The sequence below is a fragment of the Epinephelus lanceolatus genome, chromosome 17, assembly GCF_041903045.1.
Source record: "Epinephelus lanceolatus isolate andai-2023 chromosome 17, ASM4190304v1, whole genome shotgun sequence".
NCBI classification, from domain to species: domain Eukaryota; kingdom Metazoa; phylum Chordata; class Actinopteri; order Perciformes; family Serranidae; genus Epinephelus; species Epinephelus lanceolatus.
Window position 1 is genome coordinate 20,096,598 of NC_135750.1, and position 14,705 is coordinate 20,111,302.

General features: G+C 42.7%; 2 protein-coding genes across 5 annotated transcripts in view; both read right to left on the bottom strand.

Moving 5' to 3' along the window:
• zmiz1a (zinc finger, MIZ-type containing 1a) overlaps positions 1-5,640 on the bottom strand; it is a 124,013-nt gene extending 118,373 nt beyond the window's left edge. For 2 of the 4 annotated variants that reach the window (XM_033613163.2, XM_033613162.2), the window contains exon 1: positions 5,450-5,636. The gene's annotated coding sequence lies outside the window, so the exon portion shown is untranslated. Of the gene's footprint in view, positions 1-5,449 lie in introns of all 4 variants that reach the window. The other 2 variants (XM_033613166.2, XM_033613164.2) reach the window with 2 other exon arrangements.
• Positions 1-14,705, bottom strand: part of rps24 (ribosomal protein S24) — a 135,056-nt gene that overhangs the window by 77,015 nt on the left and 43,336 nt on the right. The gene's annotated exons all lie outside the window — the stretch shown is intronic.

Consider the following 14,705-nt stretch of genomic DNA (forward strand, 5'->3'; position numbering starts at 1 on the left):
GAGTAATAGACTTTTTCTGTCACTGAGCAATGTTGAAAAGCAGTAAGAAAACAGTCTTAGTAGTGCAGTGGAGCTCGAGATTATGTGCCCATATGATTTGAGGGGCTCTCCATAACAACCACAACTGACTTCATTGACAGACTGACTGACAAATCGACATCCTTAAAACTGTATCCTCATCCACAAAAAATACCTTGTTATACTCTGTGAAGACAAATGACAACTCCTGCTAAATACCCACCGCACTTCAGCCTTTGCTCTCCATGCATGTGTAAGAATTAGTGTTATGTGAGAGCAGATACTGCACAACTCCCTCTCCGCCTCATAACTGACATCACAGGCGAAGAATAAGTGCTGTCCCTTTGCATTAGTAAAATCCTAGTTAATTTACTTTGTCAGAAAACAAGGAAGTATGTATCCCTGGAGGCCATGTTGGAGACAATTCGACCGCCTTCAGAGAATCTCTGCCATCACTCTCCATCTCCCACGCAAACCTCCACCAGAAAAATCAACATTGCCGCTCACTCTGAGAGACAACAGTGCCGACTAGACAAGAGACCGTTTATAGCACAAATGATATTATAAACATAGCATGTGGTGCATTATCTTTAGAAAGAGATTCATTGTAGGCTATGGGCTACATGCTGCGTCGAGGGGATGTCTATTATGTCTGTATAACATGAAATCCTCTTCAAAATGCATCACTTACTGTTTAAAAATACAGGTTTTAACTTACTGACTCAGCCCAGCAGGTACAGTGCTTTGCAGGGCTGGTTCATCTAATACCTGGCGTTAGCTCAAGCACCGGGCAAGCTGCACGAGAGCGAGCCCGAGCTTGAGCATAGTCCTGAGTGGCTGTCTGGCAAATGAACCCATGTGGGACACTGTGTAAGGTGTGAAGACCTCTTGGAGGAGGCTGCAGTCTGCGCCGGCTCGCAGGCATGCTCCGGTATCAGGAGAGACAAGGCAAACACAGCAGATCAGTGGTGAAACCGTAAACCCACTGACCCAGCATGAAGAGGGAGAGGGGACTAATTAGTGACTGTACTTACAACTCAAAAGGAGAGGCAGAGAGAGACGAGGAGAAAAGGAGGGAGTGGGGGGGGGGAAGCACACACACACACACAACACACACAAGAGCCCGCAGTTGGAGGATGAGGACAATGAGTTTGTTTAGCTTAAACAGGATTTACAAGCCAAACAGACACACGCCAACGCCACTCACTCAGACACATACTATCTCTTTTCTTCTCTATCGCTACCCCTTTCTCTCTCCGCCTCAACAACACAGAGCTGAGACAGACTTTGTGAGGATTTCATCAGCGGTACAAAAAAAAAAAAAAAGTGAGGGTAATTGCTTGCGATGGTGAGAAGTCTTGAGTGCAGGCAGCAGCGGTGGGCGAATGGATGGATGGATAGAGGGAACATTTTGTTCCTCCTGTGCGGGCTCCGACTCTCATATTGTTCCTGGTGAGGCCGGGTGTCATTTATGATTCAAGGGCCCCAGCCTCTCGACGGATGGGAACGAGACATGGCCATTGTGACGTCCCCTGCACTCGTTTCTCAAAGAACATCAAATCAAACATGTATGAGGCGGTGACAGGGGTGGGCCGGCAACTTCTCTCTTCACTTTCTCCCTCTCTCTGCACTCTGTTTCACTCCCTTGTCTCAGGGAGAGAAAAAAAGAGCACTTAGAGGACTGCGTCTCCCTGATGTTGGGAGAGCTCAAGGTTGAAGTTACGGCTCTCCAGAAACATGAGTTAAGCTGATGTTTTGCCTGTATTATACCACTTAAACAGATATGTATCAACACAGCACATTGTAAAGTCAATGTAAAACTGCATTAAACTGGTTTAATATGTTTAACTTGACTGTGAGAGGAGGTTTTCTAAAATCTATATTTATCCAAGGAAGGGTTTCGCCGAGTGCAAACGTTCCTTGAGAGCACCGCCCTGTTTCACACACCTGTAAAGCAGCTCGGCACGGCTACACTTTTCTACAGTTGGTATCCAAACAATGCTGTTTGCTGCCACTTTTAAGGTTGAATGCCTTGCTCAAGGACTGAGCAGTGTTCACAATGCCTCGCCTGACTTTCTCAGCCACCTCAGGAGTTAAAACCAACAAGCCACGAGCCTGAACCACAGCAAGGTTTGCAGCTTGAAGGACAGTGGTGACAGGCATGTGGCATTGAAGGTTTTTTTGTTGGCCCACTTCTGGCTCTATCTGATGTCATTATAGTCCGTCAGCGGGGATAAGTTACATCTGCTCAGAGCTTCATTTTCTCTTTATTAGTTACACTGCAATTACCAGATCTCAACTTAAAGAGAGCTTAACTGCAGACTTATGGGTAGAATTACAACAAGGTTTAGGAAGTAGTTAAGTGTCTGACACGAGGGCACAACCTCAGCTCTAACGCAACAGCTCAGGTTGTAACTCCCTCCAAGCCCCCAATTCTGAAAATTAGTCTTTTAAAAAATGCTCCGAGGCAATACAAGTTTTTCCCTATTAAAAGACCAAAATAGGCACGTTGAAAACAAAGGCTCAGTCTAGATGAAAAGTACTGCCAAGTCGAACCACAAGTGAGACAGAAAGAGAGTGAGAGAGAGAGAGAGAGAGAGAGAGAGAGAAAGAGAGAGAGAGAGAGAGAGAGAGGGAGAGAGAGGGAGAGACGGAAACAAAGGCTGACTTCTGCTCGGGACATGAGTGGGTGGGTTTGGGCTGATGGCGAGACACCAGACTACTAAGAATCCATGTCAAGCGAACAGGCAGTGAGTATTTCGCAGCACTCCTCGAACCAAAACGAACAGTTAGATGAAATGTCAGGCTGTCAAAACATTGATTAGCGTTTGCCAGGTTTTAAGCACTTAGCAGGCTGCAGCTGTGCCGGCACACAGTAAACAGCCGCAAAGACGGTGCAACTTGGTAAATTGCTGAGTAACAAAAAGCTAATTACTCAGACACGAGTAATTAGTTGTTTTTCCTGTAGATACTTCTAATCAGTATTAGCTCAGTGCTTCACAGTAGTGCAAATATAAGGAGTAAGGTGCGCTCGGTACTGTGAAAAAACTCATCCTGGGAGTTTGGAGAATAGCTGCAGGTGCTGGAAACTGATACTTGATTTTACGATATAGCCTGATTTATTAAAATTGGTTCAATTAAACTGACACAAATAGCCATATTGGTTAATAGTGGGAGTAATCACTCCATTCTGTCTCCATGTTTGGTTTAGAGCACAAACATACTGTCACATATAAACATATCTTCTTCCTCATGTTTAGCTGCAACTTGTAGCGCTGCCAGTGGATGTGTTATCTTCCTGTGTCTGTTTACGATTTCGCCATTTTCCCGGCACATTTCCGGCATCATCTCCTGCACATTATGGCGCAAGTGGGCGGCCAGAGGATCCGCTCTCAGTGTGCATACTCGCATTTGCACCCAGCACTTTCTTAAACAGCCCAAATTTGATTTCAAAGTGTGTCTACTGGAGCCTTTAGTCTGTTTAGTGAATCAGACACTCTTCTGTCTTGTCTCACAGCCTGGCTGGCTGGCTGGTTGCAGAGAGGCCCCAGGAGGGACAACAGAAGGAAAGAAAACTCACACATACACACACACACACACACACACACACACACTTCCAAGTTTCAAACAGTTGCAGATGGCTTTAATTCCTTGCCCTCTTTCTTTCACAATTTATCAGGTAACCCACTCTTAGCGAGCGTGCCTCCTTTTCATGCTTTGCTGAGATGACTTAACGCCGCTTCGGTTTGTCAGAAGGAGGAACAAAAAAAAAAAAAAAAAAGTCGAACAGCACTAATTAATGTGGTGCGGCTGACAAGTGTTGCTGCTGAAACAATTTCATTACATCACCAATTTAAATTACCAAGGAGGGAGACACTGGAGGGTGCACCCATCCAAAAACCTATTTACACGCTCTCTAAGACCGACATACAGGGAGTGGACACAATAACAGGAACACCTGCAATCCAATGCAATACTCCTGCAATAAATACTGACTGTGTCCAACCTATAATGTTTCATTTTTTTGTCGAGGCTGTGTCGGATTTGTGAGGAAACAGAGCTTTAAGGTGCTAACTGATGACTGATTTACTGCAGGTGGTGATATCCACTTGTTATCTTACCTGCGTTATGATAACAGGATAGTAGCACAGTCAGTGAGATATGGTTTGTTATACATACCGCAAAGCTCTATGACAACTAATCTCAACTTCAGCACCTTACCAAGAAGGATGAAGTCTCTTTTTCACCCCCTCCCAAAGTTTAGCTGTCCTGTAGCAGGGTGCACAGTAATGAAAGAGCGGCAGTCTCCTCCTCCTCCTCCTTCTTCTTCTTCTCCACCTCCTCCCGTCAGGAGCCCCCTCTCTGCTGCGCTCTGCCCCGGCTGGCCTCACATCCAGATGGGAGGAATTTTTACGGGGAGGGTCCGCCAAACTTAAGGGCTGAGGGCTGCGCTGAGTCAAGCAGCTCTTCCACACTCCCCCTTTGCAGAAGGGCTTAAAAATGTGGTGCTGCTGCTCTCTATCAGAGATTCAGATAGCAACAAAATTCCTTGTGTGTGGACACATACTTGGCTATGAGAGCTGATGCTGATAGTTGCATGTTCGGGAAGCCATGTGTGTGTATTTGTGCTGAAATGCTGGAGGTTGCAGTGCATTTAAATAAACACCTTATTATTGTCTTGTATTCCTCAGCTCACTAGAGAGCCCACTTGAATCTCATTAAGGGCCCCTGAGGGTCCCAATGGCCCCACATTGGGAGCCACTGATCCCTGAGAGGATCCAATCAACACAGTCAGTGTTATCAGTGCAGGTCAAGGTGGTAAATGTTGCATTACATGGTGCTGTTTAACAGGAACACAACAGAGTAACATACGGACATGCCTGCTAATTGCATTACAACAGGTAGCCGATAATAGCCTTGAAGGGAGTCAACAAGCCCAGTCACACTACTGACTGCTAGCTAAGTGACATACATTCTCAGTTTAGCATCAACCGAGCCATCAGCTGATCCACCGAGACGAGACATCCATCCCCTCCACACACACACATACATACATACACACACAAACAGACCCGAGTTACCAGCACATTCCTATCCAGTGTCTTCACCAAATGCATGCACCTATCATGAAATAATCCTGCAGACACACTGGCTGTACCGCTCCAGCGCAACTCGTCCACACCAGGCAGGAACATGCGATACAAGCCCGGGTATTACGCCGCGTAAAAGGCGCTCCGCTGCCGCTCCCGCAGCCACAACCTGCCCCCTCTGACACGAGTTCATCCGCGGCTGTTAAAGGTTTCTAGGAGGTCACCCTATTGTTAGCAGGTAGTGTGTGTCCAGCGGGAGGCAAACCCCATCTTGAGCAACCCCGCACACACGTTCAAAAACCTCGCTTTGCAACATAGAAATAACCAGGCGCGAAACTTACTTTGCGCTCGGACCTCTGCGGCGGATCCGCGTATTGTTTCTCCAAACCTCGTGTTTACGGTGCTCCTCTGTCTCGCTGCCTCCACTTCACAAAGACGACGTGAGAGCCCCGGAGACGGTGTGAGTGACTGACTGAATCAACTACCGTAGAGCACGGCAAGTTGAAGTGTCAGATTACACTGGCTATTCAGTTACCAGAGAGAGCCGTGCTCGGCGGTCGGTGGGAAAACGCGACCTAGATTCCCGCGGAAGGACACCGGGTGTAGAGGTGTAAGCAGACGCTAATGGGCTGCTAACAGCACGTTTCACACTGGAGCGGACTGCAGCTCTGTGCTCCGGCTATTGTCTGCTCCTGGGTCATTACAGCTGCTCCACTAATGCCTGCTGTAATCAAAGCACAAATTATTAGTTCATTAATCTTTAGTGAGGCTTTTAGCTATTAGTTAAAATAAAGTTAAAGAAACAATCAAGTAAAATACGTTTAGAATACACATAAAAGGCCTGGTAATAGCACCATTATTAACATCAACAATGACATACATCAACAGTATTAGCCTATTAATAACACCTTTAATGCACTGATTATAATCAGGATTGTTATGAGTATTATAGGTCTGCAAGAAATGATCATTATCCTTATGTTAATGAATGAAAATAATGCTAATGATATAAGAAAATGGTGAAAGAGTCTAGGTCTAAGGTTTTGTACTAAAATGCTTCCAATTTTTTTTTAGCCAATTAATATAAAATCACAAAATCTTGCTGGAATGAAATAGTTTTCGTCATTTTTGTTTGAACTTTTTTTTTTAGAAAATTAAAAATGGATTATCAAATATATATATATATATATATATATATATATATATATATATATATATATATATATGTATAAATGAAATAAATGTAAAATGAATAAAATAAAATGGTTTATCAAAATATTTAAGAAATTAGAATGGATTATCTAAATTATGTAAACATAAAAAAATAAAATAAAATGGATTATCAAAATATTTTTAAAGAATGATATGGATGATCAAAATTATATAAAAAATAAAATACATATAAAACAAATAAAATAAAATGGATTATCAATATATTTGAATATTTAAAATAAATTATCAAAATATTTTGATAAACCATTTTATTTATTTTATCAAAATATTTGGAAAAAATTAAATGGATTATCAAAATTATATAAAAATAAAATAAATATAAAATAAAATGGATTATCAAAATATTCAAACATTCAAAAAATTAGAATATTATCAAACTTAATATAAAAATAAAAATGAATATAAAATAAATAAAATAAAATGGTTTATCAAAATGTTTAAATATTTAAAATGGATTATCAAAATTATATAAAAATAAAATAGATGTAAAAGAAATAAAATAAAATAGATTATCAAAATATCTTAATATTTAATTATTTAAAACTAAATTCACCTTATCAATTAGATTGATTTTATTTTTCACCATTAATATTAGTAAAAATATTTTTATCATTTATCATTATTATTATTATTATTATAGTAGAACAGGGTAATAACAATAGGGGTATCGATCGCATAAATGATAATGTTAATCTATAAATCTCGTTTTCTGCTCTGACGTGTGTGTCTATGAGCGCGCGCGCCTGTGTGAACCCTCGCAACCCGCGCCCCGCTCCAGCAGCTCTGCAGGCGGGGCTCCGTGTTTTGCGGATGGCCGGTCTCCGGTGGAAGAATAACAAAGACGTGTTTGAGAGCAGCGGCAGGCTGGGCTGAGTGGTGACGTCAAGGAACAATGTCTCCCCTCCCGACACGCACAGTACGCACACACACACGCACGCACGCCAGCACACAAGCTCTTCCCTCTCTTCCTAGTCAGGCAAGGCTGAACTGCCCAGAGGGAGGGCCGCTCAGCTCGCAGTGCATCAGATAGAATCACTCACTACTCATGCTGTGCCTGCACACAGGATTTCTTCACTGTTTTTTTGTTTTGTTTTTTTGTGTGTGTGTGCAGGATAAAAAGAACAATGGGGTGGCAGATCAGCTACTGCAAATAAACCATCTTAAAAATAAAAGACACAACCAAAGTAGGCCTGTGTGTGCACTTTACAAACACCTTATTTCCTGTAGCTGATAAATTTAGATCGTCAATAAAGGTGACAAGATTAGGATGGCTCAGAAGTCACAGTTTCCTCTGCGCATAATGTCATCAGTCCGAGGGGTCAAATTCATGTCAGCTGCTCCCATGGCCCTCTCCTCTTTGAAGGGAAGGAAGGGGCTGCCATCCTTTTTAGCTTCCTGCCTGCAGGGCTCCTGACACTGATGCAGCAAGGGCCTGAGCAGGGTATCAGCAGCGAGAGGGTGGGGGGTGGGTGGGTGTCTCTATCACAGTGTCTCAAGGACGCCCCAGCCCCCTGGTTGAAGCTATCCGCACTGATGGGGGACAAATGTGGCCAGTGACATCACCGGCTCTGGCAGTCATTCATTTTTATTTCGGCGGGGGGGCTGTTGCTTAGATGGAGATTGGGTAAGCAGTCAGTGTCACAAGGCTGTAGCTGTGAACTCATGATCTGATTTTTTCCTCTGGAAACAGCTTGTCGAGATGACCCATCTTTGTGCTGACCCTGCTTTTGATATCGATGTGTATCGATCTGCCATGTTGATGTTGACACTGATTCATATAAGACTCTTAGAATACAGGGTTTTTCTTAAAATCCTCAGGGCTTCTTGTTGTCAGACAATTCGAGCCTTTTCTTGCTTTAATAGGAGACAAGTTTCTCCATTACTGTTCCCCCCAGAGCTCGGGATCAACCGCTGACAGATCTATTGTCGCCTTTTCCCATTTAGGTTTCGCTCTTATCATAATATCATCTGTTCTGGATCATCCATCAAGTTTTTGTTTAATACCAACTTAAGGCGACAAGGCCTGTTACGGGTGTCAGGGGGGCCCGCAGCCGGTCGGGTCACTCTCTGGTTCAAAGAATGCCTCGTTGTCAGAAGTCCTTGCTTTCGTAGCAAGGCGTGCGCCTCGGCCTCTCCAAAATAATACGCCCAGATGGCTGCCAACAAGATGGATGGATTATAGGTGGGGTGACTTCAGCTTGACTTGGCTCTGTGTATAATTTCATACGTGCAGTATTTCAAAGGGCTGGATGAATGCATCAAAGGAGAACAAAGAGAACTCTCAATGAAGCACACTCCGACAAGGTTAATACATATTGCATTGTGTTGGAGTGTATTAAATCAACATATGAAAAACTGTGTGGACCCGAGAACATTAGCGACGATCGAGGCCAGACTCAGTGCTCAGACACAATATGATGTACGTTTCTCTCGGCCACTTTGCTGTAGGTTTTCTGCTGGTGACAAGGCTTCTCTCTGTCGAGGCGGCAGGGGGAGTGATGGATGCTGCTGGGGCCTCATGTAGCTACATGATGGAGGGAGACTTTCAGTTGTGCTGACATCAGCTCTGCCGCTCACACAGAGGTGTGATGGTTGTTTACAGTGCCACCCTGCTGTCGCCGCCATGAGGCTCCTGCTGCTGAAAACACACCACTGAAATACTAATAAACAAGTTCTGTCGTGAGGAGTACAGAGTGGCAGAGTGACTGACGGAGTGACTGATACCTCCTTCACACCAGAACAAGGACCAAGAAATAAGAACTGTTTCCTGTTGGTGTAAATGGGTTTTCTGACCTTGCTCAGTGACACTGCTCCTGAGCAGGTTTTTACAAAGGTCAAACACTGTTGCTTCGGTATATTAAAGAGTGAACAAGGATTACTACGGTGACCACATGATTGCTATATGGTATTACTGTAAAAGTATAATAATAATAATAGCCCTATTACAATCAATTGGCCGCCATTTCGAGCTATTTCCTCCACAGTTTTTGCAAGGAGCCATGATTGCATTGTGTAAGTCATTGCATTGACCTGTCATACAGAGAAGAAATCCTATGAAGCTACATTAGATTATCCGTACAGGGGGTGGGATCAGTCACATGACTTGACTGGAGGACTTGAGGACTTGATACCTGCTTGACTAACACTGATAAAAGCCTCAACTTTGACTTGGTGTATATGACTTGACTTAAAATCGATGACTTGCATTCCATGGCATTTTTCTACATATTGAAAAGTCCTGATTTGTTTTTTGAAACATGTTTGGGTAATTTCTGGTTCAAAGCATGCAAACCTGGCAACCAACTAGGATGCACTAGAGGAGGGGACTAGTCCAAAGATAATACAGTTTGAATTTAAGGGTTATTTTATTGATGATGGTCATAGGAAGAGAACAGCGGTATGCAAGGTCTGCAGTTCAAAAATGAGACGTGACCACCAAAACAGCTAACCCCTTTTTTTCGGCACTGTGCTTTTGTTTTCACTTTAAAGCCATTATTTTGCCATTCAGGGCTGTCTAATAATTATGGAGCCACACTCTCCATTGTTGTTAATAAAGAGGCTTGTTATTGATTGCTACAAAATGTCAAATAAGGTGTGAGCAGGCTGAACAGTGTTCATTAATGCTGAAAATAAAACTCAACTTTTCATGACCACTGACTTTTGACTAATTAAAATGTGGACACCAGAGTGGTTCATGAAAATTTCATATGTCTTGACTTGTGACTTGCTTCACGTATAGCAGGGACACAACTTGACTTGCTTGAGTCTCACCACAGTAACTGATGACTTGCTTGAGACTTTAAGGTTAACCATTGGGACTTGCACATGTGACTTACTTCCAACTCTGATCTTTTAGCTGTGATGTATAAGACACCAAAGTTGGAAGCCTTCAGTCCTGCGAAAGGCTGCAAGTAGAGATTATTAAATAATTATTTAGTCTAAGAAATTTCTGAAAACAGATACAAACCCTCATCACCCAAGCTAAAGGTTTGATCTCCACATTGCTTGTTTTGTCTGACCACCTGTGGCATCTAGCTTGATCAATTACTTAAACAGGTAAGCAGTTATCTCATTTGTTTCTTTTGATTGACTTATCATATAGTGGCCGTTTCAACATACCAAAGTTCCTAAACCACTTACTGTACATTCAAACCAGAAGCTTCCAAAGAGGCTAAGTCTATCCATACGCCCAAGAAGCACGACTGTCAAAAATATTTGTGGCAGCTTTGGTCGCTCTAGTCGCTCATCATGTGAATCACTGAACGTTTGATTGTGCTTGTCAATTCAAAGGAGCTGCAAAGCGGAGTACTGGCTTGAAAGCAGCGTAGTTGCTGCTTGCTGTTGTCCAGTCCAAAAGCTCATAGATGGCCTACAGAAAGTTATGTTTGGTCAATGAAAACAGAAGCGTATGTCATCCCATTCAAACCAAGCAAGGAAGACTTGCACGCTACATCGCAACATTAGCCTGCAATTCTCTCCTTTGTTACTAACATTACACACTTTAAAACTCACCAGACCAACCAACTACCTCCGAGACGCGGTCCCTAGCTTCATTCTTTTTAGTTTGGTCTCTGTAACCGAACAGCGACACATTATAAAGGACTGAGTGGGCGTGAATGCAAGTAATAAACTTCTCAATATCCATTGTCGAAACAAGTGTGCTGTAGGAACCAAAGTTACATGGCTTGTTCTCTGGGACCCGCTTCATCGTAGCACATCAGCATTCCGACTGGTTGTTGCCGAACCGCGTCAGAGCTCATTACTATAAAATTAAACAAGTTTTAACTCCCCTTCGGATCTGCTCGCCCAAGTCGCTTAAGTCACCGGGCTCTCATTAAAAATGAATGACCTCCGCCGTTTTGAAAGCTTTGATCGCTGTTGGTTTGAACATACAGTTAATCTGCAAGGTGCCCCAGCTTTGACTCGTGTTCCTGGTCCCTTTCTGAAGATCCGCACTACTCACATGAGGCTGGAAAAAGTTGAACAAGGTTTATAGAGAATACAAAAAGGAAACAAAATGGCAGGCCAAGTCCTTTCAAAATTACATCTCATATGGTCCACTACTGACTCGATGTCCTATTTCTATATTCTCACCATATTCCCATTACTACACTTTAACACTGCATAACATGATCAAATTTCCTTTTGTAATGCGCACTAAACTGCCCTACCTTGCGTAAATAACTTGTGCCTGTATTCTAACACATAAAGTAAATACAAATATAACCTTAGTCTATTACCGTACACTATTTCAAATATACAGAAACTGTTGTGCAAACTTATATAGTAGCAGAACCTAAATGATATGTAATATCAACACAGACAATTTTGCCAAATATTGATATGTGCTTAAGTGGCTCTTACAAACCATGTGAGCAACAAATCCTTCAAGCACTAACCATGAGTTTATGGCAACAACCTGTTATGAACACATGAGCAACAGTCTGTTATGAAAGATTGAGCCCATGTTGAATAGACCATAAAAAATCTGATCATTGTGTTTGAAAGTGATATAACTGATTGAGCAAGTGACTGAAGAAGAGTAGGGGGGAAACAAGGGTTGATCTTTGGGACAAGAAGAGAAGACGCAGGGCAGTAAATAGATCATCTCCTGCAGAGAAAAGGCAGAAGAGCACTATTTTAAAACAAGACAAGAGAAGTCTGGTTGAGCATACCATTGATTGTCTCTGGCTGCGAGAAGAACAAGGAGCTGAGAGAGAGGAGGAGAGGGACAGGAAACAGATGATACGACTGCTGGCTTCTGGAAGCTCGGACAGCCTTTTATAAATGCTCCCTCCCTCTCTGTGTTTCTCTCAATCTTTCCCTCCATTTCTCTTGTGGTTTTTTTTTCGCAGTGTATGTCGACTGAGCAGTAGCAGATAAGGCAGACAGCCGGGGCCCCATGCTGACTGGCCCGACTGGCTGTGGGGAGCACAGAGGCAATCAATGAGTGCTCACAATAGAGCACCAGCATCCAGATAGCTAACAGCTCCCTGAGGCCATGGGAAGGAGGTGGTGAAGAGGGGGATGATATGGGAAGGGAGGAGGGAGAGAAAAGGCAGAGAAAGGTGGGTGGCTTTAACACATGGGTGTCATAGGTTGTTTCCGCACCATATAGAAATAAGGAACATGCATGAAGCACTGAAGCACATATTCCTCTGTGGTTGTTTACGCTCACTAAAGCATGTGTAACTTGAGGTCAACACTCAGCTCAGGAACTCTTGGCTGCCTCTGAAGCAGGACTCTTCAGTTATGAGATGTGAAGTGAAGAGTGGTGGTCCGATGCTCGGGGTGATGGCTGCAGTGATAGCGCTATTTTTAGTCGACTTCTTCTTCCCGTCACTGTTGCGTGTTTGGATGCATGCGTATGTGTGAGCCCTTTTTTTTTTAAACATTATTATACAATGCAGTATCTGACCTTGGGAAGAACATGTGCCAGAGGGATAGGCAGAGAGCTGAGTAAATGTGTGACCACTTCAACCTCTGTGTCATCCTTGACTGCACAACTAGCTACCTCGCTACTCAGAGAGCAGCTCACACGAGGACTCAGAGCATTATTAATTCAGCTTACTCAGAGCCATAGGTTACATGCCAATTGTGTAACACCAATACTGAAGTCTGGTGAGAGGCTGGAACAGAGGGACACGTGACCTTTTTTGGTATTATAATCAGCAGAAATGGAATATGATATAATAAGTATGTTTTTTTTAGCATATAATCACCCAAAAATAGGAATAGTCATGTTACCTTAGAGTGAGCTGTTTTTTTCTACATAGGAAGCTGGGACCAGTTGCACAAAACACCTTAAGTTAAGATTTTCCTTAAAGTCCTAGTTAAGGTTTCCTCAAAATAAATTTTTTGTAGAAACCACCCACAAGGTTTCCTTAAAATGTTCACTCAAGTATGGTTTTCTCCTTGTCTTGATCCTATACTTAAGGAATCCCTCAACCGTTGCACAGAACACCTTAGCAACCAAAGCAGGTAAAATAAAACTTAAGGCACCTCTGACTCTATCTTACCTGCAACATGACCGAGTTTATGGTGATGAATACAAACCTAACACACCCCAAGAAGAGTGTTCTGCGACAAGGAGAACCAAATGGATGCGTTTTTGATTTTATACTATAGATTTAACTGAATTAATTTCTTCTCATAATAATTTTCTGTTTTCTGGTATTTGGGATGAAATTTACTTTATAGTTTGTGCTTTCTATGATTCCATTCCTCCAGAAGTATAATCTTTTCCTCCTCCAATATGGTTTTCTTGTCTTCTTTTCTTCTGACATTTTTTCACCATCTAACTACAAGCTAACTTTTTGAGGCGATAACAGGCATCACAAGCGTGAGTCCAAGCAAACAAATAATCTCCAAGGAAACCTTTACCGCAGTAAAATCTCTTTCAATGCAGTAAATAAGTTGATGTTTTTCCTTAACTTAAAGAAACCTTTTAAGGGATTCTGTGTAAGTCCCTCAGCTAAGGAATAATTAAGTCTTACGTGTCATACTTCAGAAGAAAACTTGTTTTTTGCAACCAGTCCCTGGTTCTTGGAGTCTGACATGCGCCACCATGTTTCTACAGTAGCCCAGAATGGACAAACCAAACCCTGGCCTTAGATAGGGCCATTCACGTTCAGACACCATAGTTAGCAGCACCTTTGCAATCTGAGCATCGGAAAAACTGATTTTTTTTTTTAAACGTGAAACTGCTTTATTTGATGTTTTTACCTGTTTAAATCACAAAGTCAATTTGGAAAAGACCCCTGCAGATAATCCAGCATCTGGAAAAAAAAAATCCAAAAAAAAAAAAAGAAAAAAGGAAAAAAGGTGAGCACACATTAGCAGGTGCTGAGCTAGCGGCCCGTCTCCAACATGCTGAACAGCATCAGAAAAACACTGATTTATAACGTGAAACGGCTTTATTCAGTGTTTTTACCAGTTTAAATCACTGGGGCTGTTTGTTTTAGACAGGAGGAGACCTCTGCGGATAATTCGGCTCCTGCTAAAAACCTCCTGAAGGTCTGGATCAGAGAAAAGGTGAGCGCACATTAGCAGGTCCTGGGCTAGCGACCCGTCTCCAACATGCTGAACAGCATCAGAAAAACACTGATTTATAACGTGAAACGGCTTTATTCAGTGTTTTTACCAGTTTAAATCACTGGGGCTGTTTGTTTTAGACAGGAGGAGACCTCTGCGGATAATTCGGCTCCTGCTAAAAACCTCCTGAAGGTCTGGATCAGAAGAAAAGGTAAGCACACATTAGCAGGTCATGAACAAGTGGCCTGTTGACATGCAAACAGCATCAGAGAAACACTGATTTGTAATGTGAAGCTGCTGTACTCTAGTACTAGTGTTTTTACCAGTTTA